A 12,737-nucleotide genomic window follows, 5' to 3' on the forward strand; every position below is an offset into this window, starting at 1 on the left:
AAACATTTGGGGGAAAAAAAGATTTTGTGAAGTAGTATTTTAACAAACCAAAATATTTAAATATCACTTTCAGAATGGCATAATTTATATTGAAACTTCCTTTTTCAACCCAAGTATTAGTACAACCTTAATTTCAGCATGTTTTGTGTTTTTTTCCGCATTCTCTTGATGAAATTGCACTTATAAAAGGAGAAAACCCTTGCAGCGGATCTTACAGTGCTGCAGTCCAAATCACCCCCCATCCCCCAGGAGAAGGACTCTATGTTGAGTCTACATCCCAGAAACTGAGATACCCACAACAAAAATCCGGACAAAGCTTCCTCGGCAGTCAGTGCATTCACTGTCAGGATCCGAGCAGACCAGGTCCACTTTCTCCCCCTTTTCTCAGTGATGCCATGTTGCCTTAAAAGTACTTATAAAGGGAGGTGAGAGGAATAAAGGCGAGAACTTTAAAAAGTACTAAATTTTGTTCACATGCTTTTCTTTAAAGTTCCTGATTTCTAACTTTTTTATGCTCCAGAGCCCCCAAATCTCATGTCTATAGTCTCCACGCCTACTTCAGGGTCCTGGCTTTCATGGGGGGGGAATCTCCCTTCTTAACTGGTCTAAGGCAGGGTGATAGAGACAGATAACAACAGGTTTTTTTTTACACATTCGTGTTCTGGGGCTTCAAACTTCAAGAGGACTCCAACATCCTTTTACCTAGGGGACCCGAACCGCTTTTCTTACTGTTCGGGGAATCGAACCCTAATTAAACCCAGAGGACTTGAACCTCCATATTCCCAGTAACTTATGATTCTGAAAGTGAACTCGTTGGCCTGCAAGTGCGAAAGTTACCTCAGAGGTTCTGTCACCACAGAGTCCTTGGTGACAAGATTCAACTGAGTGGTAAATTAAGGAGAGAAGTTAAGGTAAATCTTGCCTTGTGAGGCCATCCGTCTTACACAACCGGCACTCAGACAATCGCTTATTCAGTCTACCTGGAAGCTCCGTGTACGTTGGAATCCCAACGCTGTCACCAAATGTTAAGTTTTTTCTGAGATCCGTCTTACACACTTGATGCAACTGCAACACACCAACTTCTGTGAACAACCAAATTTTAAGCATAGTACATTACAAACTTTCTGGAGGAACCTTTAACAACCTCCTGTGCCCTGCAGGGTGTGTGGTAAAAGATCTCCCTGAATGAAGGAGACAGTCCATCCTTTACACAAAATCTTTACATCATAGTTAGTAATGCCCACAAGAAGAACCCCAGCCATTCCCTCACAGTCACATGCCATTCAAGATACATGCAGTTCACAATTTCATCTTCAGAAACAATGTAATGCAAATCATCCCTTATTGGTCAAATCTGTTGCAAATCGCTTCTTTTGTAACTATAGGAGAGTAGTCAAATTCCAACTGTAATGTTCTTAGTGATTTCTGAATAGGGGATGAAAATGTAAGTGTTACGAGATGACAATGTCAATGGCTTTTGAATAACTAGGAATTGGCTATGCAAATTACTTTTTTTTTAGATTAGATTACAGTGTGGAAACAGGCCCTTCGGCCCAACAAGTCCACACCGACCCGCCGAAGCGCAACCCACCCATACCCCTACATTTACCCCTTACCTAACACGGGCAATTTAGCATGGCCAATTCACCTGACCTGCACATCTTTGTGACTGTGGGAGGAAACCGGAGCACCCGGAGGAAACCCACGCAGACACAGGGAGAATGTGCAAACTCCACACAGTCAGTCGCCTGAGGCGGGAATTGAACCCGGGTCTCCGGCGCTGTGAGGCAGCAGTGCTACTACTGTGCCACCGTGCCGCCCATGGCTTTGAATGCCAAGAGATGGGAATGTGATTTCCTTGCAATCTACCTGAAAAATCAGAGGCATTCCACCCTACCCCCGGGACATCCAGTTTCCTAAAGGTCAGCAGAACAAGTTAATATGTCCAGCAGATAGGCTAGCTATATTTTGAAATTGACACTAGTCATAATCCTCCTTGATGCTTGGGTTGTCCCAGAAAACTGAAGCAGTGTAAATGTTAATTCCAAAATGTGTACAGGAATATACCCAAAGCCAGTATCTGGTTGACAGTTTTAAAGGTGGGGAAGCTTTTGAGAAATGATAATTATAGGTTAAAATTAGCAGTCTCTTGGACAAATGTGGATTAATTGAAGAGCAGCAGCATGGAATTAAAGTCATAGAGATGTACAACATGGAAACAAACCCTTCGGTCCAACTCATCCATGCTGACCAGATATCCCAACTCCATCTCGTCCCACATGCCAGCCCCTGGCCCATATCCTTCCAAACCCTTCCTATTCATATACCCATCCAAATGCCTTTTAAATATTGCAATTGTACCAGCCTCCACTACTTCCTCTGGCAGTTCATTCCATACACATGCCACCCTCTGCGTGAAAGAGTTGCCCCTTAGGTCTCTTTTATATCTTTCCCCTCTCACCCTAAACCTATGCCCTCAAGTTCTGGACTCCCCCACCCCAGGAAAAGAGATAATATTATGTATAACTAACTTGAATTTGTTTTTAGGTAACAACGTTGACGAGGGTCATTCAGTTTTTGTAGTGATTTTTCAAAAGGCATTTGATAAGTAATTTGTCCATCAAGTTAGAAAACATGGAATAGTCCAGTCGCAAGATGGATATGAAATTGGCTGAGTGATAGCAACTGGAGAATAGTAGAGAGAAGTGGAAGAACTGAATATTATTTAAATAGGTAAAGCTGCAGGAACGAGGAATTTGGGGGTCCATGTGCTTGAATCACAAAATGTAGCATCCAAGTTCAACAGGTTATAGAGAAGGCAAACAGAACATTGACCTGCATTTCAAATGGAATGGAGTGAAAAAAATAGGGAAGTCTTGCTAAACCTGTGCAAGGAACTAGTCAAGAAGACTGAACAGTTTTGGTTTCCTTATCTAAAGAGAGAGATGCTGGCATTGGAGGTAGTCTAGAGAATGTTCACTAGTTTGATTTCTGAGGAATTTTCTGAGCAGTTGAGTATGTTGGACCTGAACACATTAGTTAAGAAAAGAGACAATCTTATCAAAATATACAAGATTATTAGAAGTCTTCACAGGATAGAAGTCGAAAGGTTGTTTCGCTGTAGAAGAGTTGAGGACCAGAGGGCATAACCTCAGGTTAAGGGGTTGCTCACTTAGGAGAGAGATGACAAATCCTCACTTAGGATCTTGAATCTTTGGAATTGTTTGCTGCAAAGAACTGCCAAGCCTGGGTTGTTAAGTACATTCAACTTGAAGATATAGTTTTTTTTCAGTTAGTAAATCAAGAGGCATGGGGAAAAGGCAGGAAAGTGGACACTATAATCTCCATTGAGTCATCAAGCAGACGAAATGGACCTTTTTTTTTTGCTCCTACAATTTATGGATTTTATGGCTTAAATTAATAGTGTAGGTCCAAGCAGCCATATGACCTAGTGTTGCTCCTGTTTATGGTGTTGAAGTGTGAATGGGAATAGCTAATAATTTACCAATAGCTATCATCTGCCAAAAAAAAAACAGGGCAGAGATTTTGACTTGAAATTGTTAAAATCAGTATTGAATTGGGAAGAATGTGAAGTGACTAATCAAAAGATGTTTCTGTACCTTTTTATGTTGAGTTTCATTAAAACAGTTGGGAACCTGAGCCTCAAGTGGCACAGAGAATGACAGGTGACGAGGAAATCAGGTTCTTCATGTGGAAGGAGTGGCAATGTTCTGCAAAGTAGTCACCCCATTGGTATTTGGTCTCACCAGTTGAAGTACAACTCTCATAACAGTGTAGTAAAAATGGGAACAGTAAATCAGTGTACTAAACTGAGTGGGGGAAAAAAACAAGCAATGTGCTGTTTCACTGTAAAGAACCTTGGGGAACCAAAGGAGGCAGGAGAAAAAAAGGCAGGGATTGCACCTTGAGCATGTGTTTGTTGGGAAAATGGAGGGAGTTTTAAGGTTGATAGTGATGTGTAGGAACACCCTGGTCCACAATGTTGAAAGGGGATGGTGGATGGATGGCAGATTCAGGGGATGTGTTTGGTAGTGCAGACATGTGGTGGATGATCCATTTGACATGAAGGCTGCCAGAACTTGAAGTCCAAGAAACCCCAGTTGATCTTCTTTACTTACACCGCATTTCATACCCCATCTATTAATAATTAGAAACTATGCTGTTCAAAAACTTAAGTAATGAAATTTGATTTTTGCTAATTGACAAATGACTTCTGTCATCAGGCTGGACTATAAGATCATTATTGGCAAATTTGTCAAAAAGACAAAGATGTAATTGTTAGTGTCAAAATATGAATTATATTGTGTTTTTTTTTGTCCAGTACCAATTCCGTAGATGGGTGACTAGTTCAGTTGCCTAGATGGATAACATGTAGGTCAGAGTAACATCAACAACAGAGGTTTCAATCTTTGTTGGTTGTAAGTCATGACTTACCACCTAACCCCATCCTTCATAAAGTGAAGTAATTCTCATGATAAGGTCACCAAGATGTAGGAGGAGAAGTAGTCTCTTCAGCTCATTTGAATCGTCACCATTCAATGAGCTCATAGCTGATCAGATGATCCTCGACACCATTTTCCTGCCTTATCTCCGTCTTGATGAATGAACATGTTGTTTTCATGATGGGTTTGTTATTGCAGAGGGATAATGAATATATTTGTGAGAAAAAGTTGTAAAGACATTTTTAAATCACTCAATAGAGTGGTACATAATGAAAAGAAGCTCTTCAGCCGATCATATCCAAGCATTTCATCAAACGCCTCTCTACTCTAATTTTCCAGTATTTGGCCCATACCTTTTATGCTATGGTCCTTTTAAGTGTTTGTCTGGATAATTTTTAAATGTTATGTCAATTCTTGCTTCTATCACTTTTTCCGGATTTGAGTTTCAGATATCCACCACCTTCTGGGTGAAATAATTATTTCTTAAATCCTCTCGGAACGTCCTACTCCATGGCCCTCCTGCTGTTGACACAGTCAGTGGAAGGGTTCTTACTTTCTATTTCCCTCAATTTTATAAACCTCAATCAGGTCAACCCTCAGCCTTCTTTGTCATGAGGAATATATCCCCAGTCTATCTCTTCTTTCTACACAGCTGAAAGATTCCGGCCTGGGCAACATTCTGGTGAACCTCCCCTGCGCCATCTCGAGTGCAATCGCATCCTTTCTATAGTGCAGTAAGCAAGAGTGCACATAGTATTCCAAGTTGTGGCTTAACTAAATTTTGTAAAGTTTTATTATAACCTCATCACTTCAGTATTCCTTTTGCCTTCCTAACCATCTTATCCACGTATCCTGTTGCTTTCAAAGTTCGATTATCATGTACACAGTTACCCCTGATTCTCTGTATTTCCAGGGGTCCTACCCTTTATCGTCTACTCCCTTGTCTTGTTAGTCGCACTAAAATGCATCATTTCCAACTTGTCAGGATTAAATTCAATTATCACTGTTCTGCCCATCTGACCAGACCAACTATATTAGTCTGTATTCTCAGGCCTTTCTTCCCCTCATTTATGCCTTTTAATTTTTGTGTTATTTATGAATTTCTTGATCAAGCCTCTTAGACTCCTGCTTAGATCACTAATGTACACTACAAACAGCAAAAGATCCAGCATTCATGTTACGGTACAAGACATCTGTTTCCAATTGGAAGAACTGCCTTCAGTCGCCACCCTTTGCATCCTATCACTAAACTAATTTTTTAGATCCAATTTGCTAAATTGCTTTGGATACCATGGAGTCTCATCTTCTTGACCAGTCTTGTTCAAAACCTTGAAGTCAGTATGAAGTGCATCATCTGCACTACGCTCATCCTCATGCTGAGTCACCTCCCTCAAAATAACCTCAATTTAACTTGTCAGACATAATCTACTCCTGGCAAAGCCATGTTAACTATCATTGATGAATCCCTACTTCTCCAATTGGAGAAGGTTTTCCAAAAAAGGTCCCTCATTAGTCTATAGTTTTAATCCCTATCACCTTTGAAAAATGGTAGTACATGAACTGTCCTCTAGTCCTTGTTCAGTATCCAGAAAGTATTGTAAAATTAACCTCCGCACTCCTGCAATCTTGCTCCCTAAACAGCCCAAGTTGCATCTCATTTGGGCTTGGTGATTTATTAAATTTTAAAGCCCACTTAATACCTCCTCCCTCTCAGTTGTAATTTGTTCAAGTACATCACAGTCTTGATTTCCATACTGACACAATGTTTCTCCACAGTGAATACAGATGCAAATTACTCATATAAAACCTACCAACATTTTGTGTCTCCACATAGTTTGCCACTTTGATCCTTAATGGGCCCTGCTCTTTCCTTAGTTATCCTCTTGCCCTTAATAAACTTGCTTCTGGACTTTATTTTATCCGTGAGTGTTTCTTCATGTGCCCTCTTTGCTTTCTTAATTTGTTCTTTCAGTGCCTCCTTCACTTTCAATAAACATCTTTGGCTTCAGGTATTTTGAACTCTCGGTATCTACCATAAGCTTTCTTTCTTTTTCTTATCCAATCTTGTATAATCAACATCCAGGGTTCTGTGAACTTGTTTCTTCTATCCTTCATCTTCATAGAAACATGTTGACCCTACAGTTGCACTGTTTCCTATTTGAATGACTCCCATTGCTTTGTTATCAATTTTCATCCAAGTTGTTGCTCTGAATCCACTTTTAGTCAGGATCAGTTTTATCACAGTGAAATTGGCCTTTCCCTAATACAGAACCTTTATTTCCGGTTCATTTGATTGTATTAATTAAAAATACTGTAAAGGTTTAAAGCTTTTTGTCCAATTACCAATGAAGGCTGAGAAAAGTAACAGCCTGGCGGCACGGTGGCATAGTGGTTAGCACTGCTGCCTCACAGCGCCTGAGACCCGGGTTCAATTCCCGCCTCAGGCGACTGACTGTGTGGAGTTTGCACGTTCTCCCCGTGTCTGCGTGGGTTTCCTCCGGGTGCTCCGGTTTCCTCCCACAGTCCAAAGATGTGCAGGGTCAGGTGAATTGGCCATGCTAAAATTGCCCGTAGTGTTAGGTAAGGGGTAAATGTAGGGGTATGGGTGGGTTACGCTTCGGCGGGGCGGTGTGGACTTGTTGGGCCGAAGGGCCTGTTTCCACACTGTAATCTAATCTAATCTATCCCTGTGGAACTCCATGATTGTATGTTATTAATCTACCAGTAATTCTACCATACTCAGTTAAAATATTTAACTGTCTTTTGAGAAGTAAATAGAAACATTTTGGTAAAATAATACTTTTTGTGGAAGCCTTGTTGATATTTGATGGGAAACATTTTCTTGAAATACTTTTAATCAAAATGTTCAGATATATAATGACATAGGTTTGGGCAAGTGAGACTTGAACCTGGCCCACAAGTAGGGATACTGTCACTGCATCACGAGAGCCCTGAAACTTTTTCCCTATCCAGATGATCATAGAATTTGTAAAAGATGGGAGAGGGGATATTGAAGTTGTAGTATCATTAGAATAGTAATGTAGAGGCCCAGGTAATGTTCTGGGGGCACAGATTTGAATTTCAGCAGATGGTTACATTTGAAATCAATAAAAATCAGGAATTAAAAGTCTAACGTTGATTGCACTTTTCCGACAAGGATACAAGCACATTGCTGCACAGCTGGGTCTGCAGACAGTGGTGAGAGAACCAACCAAGAACTTGTGCTGCAGATGCACTTGTCCATGATAGCGACCACCTCTGTCCTTTATAGTAACTAAGTCTTTACAAGTTGAGAATACCTTATCATGGAAAATGGCACTATTAACCTGCTAAATGGCGTAAACCTCAAATGGATATAGGTAATCAAGACTTTGCTTCCATGCGATGCTGTAATTCAACAGAATTAGAATTGTACTACAACACAATCTGCAACGTCATAGTTTGGCATATTCCACACTCTCTACCATTGCTATCAAGCTGGGCAATAAAGCCTGGTTCAATGAAGAGTGTAAAAGGGCATGCCAGAAGCAGAACCAGGCACAAGGTAAGATCTCATGAAATACAGGGAGAACTAGCCATTTGGATACAGAACTGGCTCAGAGGTAGAAGACAGGGTTGTTTTTCAGACTGGAGGCCTGTGACCAGTGGAGTACCACAAGGATTGGTGCTGGGTCCTCAACTTTTTGTCATTTACATAAATGATTTGGATGCGAGCATAAGAGGTACAGTTAGTAAGTTTGCAGATGACAGCGAAATTGGAGCTGTAGTGGACAGCTAAGAAGATTACCTCCGATGACAACAGGATCTTGACCAGATGGGCCAATGGGCTGAGAAGTGGCAGATTTGAGTTTAATTCAGATAACTGAGAGGTGCTGCATTTTGGGAAAGCAAATCTTAGCAGGACTTATACACTTAATGGTAAGGTCCTAGGGAGTGTTGCTGAACAAAGAGACCTTGGAGTGCAGGTTCATAGCTCCTTGAAAGTGGAATCGCAGGAAGATAGGATAGTGAAGAAGGCGTTTGGTATGCTTGTTTTCATTGGTCAGAGAATTGAGTACAGGAATTGGGAGGTCATGTTGCGGCTGTACAGGACATTGGTTAGGCCACTGTTGAAATATTGCGTGCAATTCTGGCCTCCTTCGTATCGGAAAGATGTTGTGAAACTTGAAAGGGTTCAGAAAAGATTTACAAACATGTTGCCAGGGTTGAAGGATTTGAGCTATACGGAGAGGCTGAACATGCTGGGGCTGTTTTCCCTGGAGCGTCGAAAGTTGAGAGGTGACCTTATAGAGGTTTATAAAATCATGAGGGGCATGGACATTTGGATGGGTATATGAATAGGAAGGGTTTGGAGGGATATGTGCCGGTTGCTGGCAGGTGGGACTGGATTGGGTTGGGATATCTGGTCGGCATGGTTGGGTTGGACCGAAGGGGGAAAAAGTGAGGACTGCAGATGCTGGAAACCAGAGTAGAGATGAAGGGCTTTTGCCCGAAACGTCGATTTTCCTGCTGGTCGGAGGCTGCCTGACCTGCTGTGCTTTTCCAGCACCACTCTGATCTCTACTCTGGTTGGACCGAAGAGTCTGTTTCCATGCTGTGTACATCTCTATGTCTCTACTTTAAAATGAGGTATGAAGTTGGCAAAACACACGAAATGGGGCATCTTGTGTGCCTTAAGCAGCAAGTTATAGAAAGACCTAAATGGTAACTGAACCAACAGATCAGATACGAGCTCAGCAGCCCTGACGCACGTAGCTGTGAATGGTATTAGCCGATGTAACAGCTGTCAGGGGGAGGGGGCTCCATGAACATCCTGATCCCCACTGATGGGAAAGCCTAGTATATCAGTGCAAAAGAGGAAGCTGAAGATCGATGCAAAGGCTGAACAGTTTGCAACAATCTTCAGCCAGAAGTGCCCAGTGGATGATCCATCTCAGTCCCGTTTAGAGGTCCCCACAATCACAGTTGCTAGTCTTCAGCCTATTTGAGTCACTTCATTTGACCAAGAAACAGCTGAAAGCACTGAATATTGCAAAGGCTATGGGCCCTGACAACTTTGTACAATAAGTGGGCGTGCTCCATTAGCAAAGCTGTGTTAGTACAGCTGCAACTATCGGTCGGTGTGGAAGATTGCACATAAATCAGGATAAAGCCAACCTGGCCAATTATCATCCCATCAGTTTACTGTCCATTATCAGTAATTGCTGGGAGATGTCATCAACACTACTATCAAGCTACACTTAATTAGCAATAATCTACTGACTGCCACATTGTTTGGGTTCTGTCTTGGCCCCTCCAGCTCAGTAAAGCTTCAGTTCAAGATAGATAAAAGAACTGAATTTTAGAGGTAAGGTGAGTGTGTCTGCCCTTGACATCAAAGTCACGTTTGTTCATGTGGAATGTCAAGGAGCACTAACAAAATTGGAGCCAAAGGAAGTCTGGTATGACTGTCTGCTGTTAGTGCACTTTGTTGATACTATGATCCTATCTGCAAGATAACTGCTGAAATTCATGAAGGCTCCTCCGATTGCACCTTCTAAACTACATCCATTTTGAAGGACAAAGGCCACGGATACGTGGGAACATCAACATCTGAACATTCCCTTCCAAGCCATTCACCACCCAGAATTGGAAATGTCTTGCAGTTCATTTTAGCGTTGTTGGGTCAGAGTCCTGGGACTTCCTCCCTAATGGCATCGTGGGTCTAACTGTAGTATATGGACCACAGCAGTTTGAGGGCAGCTCACCACAGCCTTCTGAAGGGCACCTAGAAATGGGTGCTGACATAGCCAGTGACTCCCACTTAGAGTCATAGAGGTGTTAAGAAAAAGATGTCTGCTAATTTCTGATTAATAAAGTTAATGAATCTATAATGACCTAATTCTGACTTTGTGCTCTTTTGTAATTATTGACAGCACGTGAATCGCTGCAACCAATCCAAGACCCTGTGGATATGAAGATGTAGCTCTGGTGAAAGCAGCTGCCATTTGTCTCTTACTGTTTGAAAACTGTGAAATCCAGCAGCCTGAGTTTTTTTTAGAAATCTGTCAAATATATGGGCTTCAATAAGGCATTCAACCAGGTTTCTCATGGTTGACTGGTTAGCAAAATTAGATCACATGGAATACAGGGAGCACTAGCTATTTGGATACAGAACCAGCTTGAAGGTAAAAGACAGCGGGTAGAGGTGATGGGTTGCCTTTCAGACTGGAGGCCTGTGACCAGTGGTGTGCCACAAGGATCGGTGCTGGGTCCCTTGCTTTTGGTCATTATATAAATGATTTGGATGTGAACATAGGAGATACAGTTAGTAAGTTGGCAGTTGACACCAAAATTGGAGGTGTAGTGGACAGCGACGGAGATTAGTTCTGAGTACAATGGGATCTTGATCAGATGGGCCAATGGGCTGAGGAATGGCAGACAATTTAACTGAGATAAATGTGAGATGCTGCATTTTGAAAAGTCAAATCAGGGCAGGACTTGTGCTTAATGGTAAGGTCCTGGGGAGTGTTGCTGAACAAAGAGACCTTGAGGTGCAGCTTCATGGTTTCTTGAAAGTGGAATTTCAGGGAGATAGGATAGTGAAGATGCTGCTTGGTCTGCTTTCCTTGATTGGTCAGTGCATTGAGTATAGGAGTTGGGAGGTGATGCTGCAGCAGTACAGGATATTGGTTAGGTGGTTTCTGCAATATTGTGTGCAAATCTGCTCTCCCTCCTATAGGAAGGATGTTGTGAAACTTGAAAGGTTTACAAGAAAAGATTTACAAGAATGTTGCCAGGGCTGGGGTGTTTTGAGCTATCGGGAGAGGTTGAATAGGCTGGGGCTGTTTTCCCTGGAGTGTCAGAGGCTGAGGGGTGACCTTATAGAGGTTTATAAAATCATAAGAGGCATGGATGGGGTAAATAGACAAGGTATTTTCCCTGGGGTGGGGGAGTCCAGAACTAGAAGGCATAGGTTTTGGGTGAAAGGGGAAAGGTTTAAAAGGGACCTGAAGGGCAATTTTTTCATGCAGAAAATGGTGTGTATATGGAATGAGCTGCCAGAGGAAGTAATGGAGGCTGGTACAATTACAGCATTTAAAAGGTATCTGGATGGGTATATGAATCGGAAAGGTTTTAGAGGGATATGCGCCAAATGCAGGCAAATGGGACTAGATTAGGTCTGTTTCTGGGCTGTATATCTCTATGGCTCAAAGTTAATCATCAAATTATTGACCTGCCTGTACCCAAATTTAATTTATTAAAAACTGGTGTTAAAACTGAAATTTGTAGTGCATCTATCGTCCTTGAACTTGGCAGACCTTTAAAAAAAGGTTAGGTAAGGAGGAGATGTATACACTTAATGGTAATGTCACTGAATTAGTAATCGAGAGACCTAGGTTAATCGTCTGGGGACACAGACTGAAAAAAGTTGATGGAATTTAAATTCATTTATTAAAATCAGGAATTTAGCTAAATTCCTTCAGCAAAGAAAATTGGCCAACCTTATCTGATTTGACCTGCATGTGAGTTACAACCCTCAATAATACGGTGGTAAATTCTTTCTGTCTCTGACGTGCCCTAGTAAAGCACTGAGTTCAAGGGTATTTGGGGATAGGCAGCAAATTCTGGCTTTACCCGAAACCTATGAACTTTTTTTTAAAAGCCTATAAAGGGATGATTTTTTTTTTTAGTTGCCTCTTCTTGATGGTTCAGCTGAATTAGTAGTTAGTTATCTTTTGATTATCATAAACTCAGTGAGCCCAAATGCATTTGATTAATTTGAAGGGAGAAAATAGACTTTTGCATAGATTTTTAGTCAATTATTTTACATAAATCTTGAGTTTATAGAGTACTATATTATAGAATTAACATCTGCATCAACTTAGTTTGTGAAAAGTAAATTCTTAACAATCTGAGGAGCCTGTTCTGCTAATATGCATAATTCATGTTTTTCTTGTCAAGAATTGCCTTGTCAAGACATATAAATTCATTAAGGTAATAAGAAATAGGAAGGCCAACTGGCCACTTTGGAAATTTGGACCCTCGAGAGGGGCCTTTTGGTTCTTTGATCAGTCAAATAAACACTAGCAGCTCGGTCTGATTTCAATAAGATTTAACAGTTATGACAGCGGGCAGAAGTTATCCAGCAATGCAGGGGCTAAGCACCTCTGTGAATTCTGGAAAAGCTGTGCACAATCTTAAAACACAGACAACTTTTATATGTTTCTTAACAAACAGAACAGTCTTAATTACAGAACAAATCCAATAAAATGACAAATAAATATAAAATTC

At 41.3% G+C, this 12,737-nt stretch overlaps 1 protein-coding gene across 1 annotated transcript in view; it reads left to right on the top strand.

Moving 5' to 3' along the window:
* Positions 1 to 12,737, top strand: part of hadhaa (hydroxyacyl-CoA dehydrogenase trifunctional multienzyme complex subunit alpha a) — a 126,914-nt gene that overhangs the window by 28,497 nt on the left and 85,680 nt on the right. The window lies entirely within an intron of this gene.

The sequence above is a fragment of the Chiloscyllium plagiosum genome, chromosome 3 (genome assembly GCF_004010195.1).
Source record: "Chiloscyllium plagiosum isolate BGI_BamShark_2017 chromosome 3, ASM401019v2, whole genome shotgun sequence".
Taxonomy (NCBI): Eukaryota; Metazoa; Chordata; class Chondrichthyes; order Orectolobiformes; family Hemiscylliidae; genus Chiloscyllium; species Chiloscyllium plagiosum.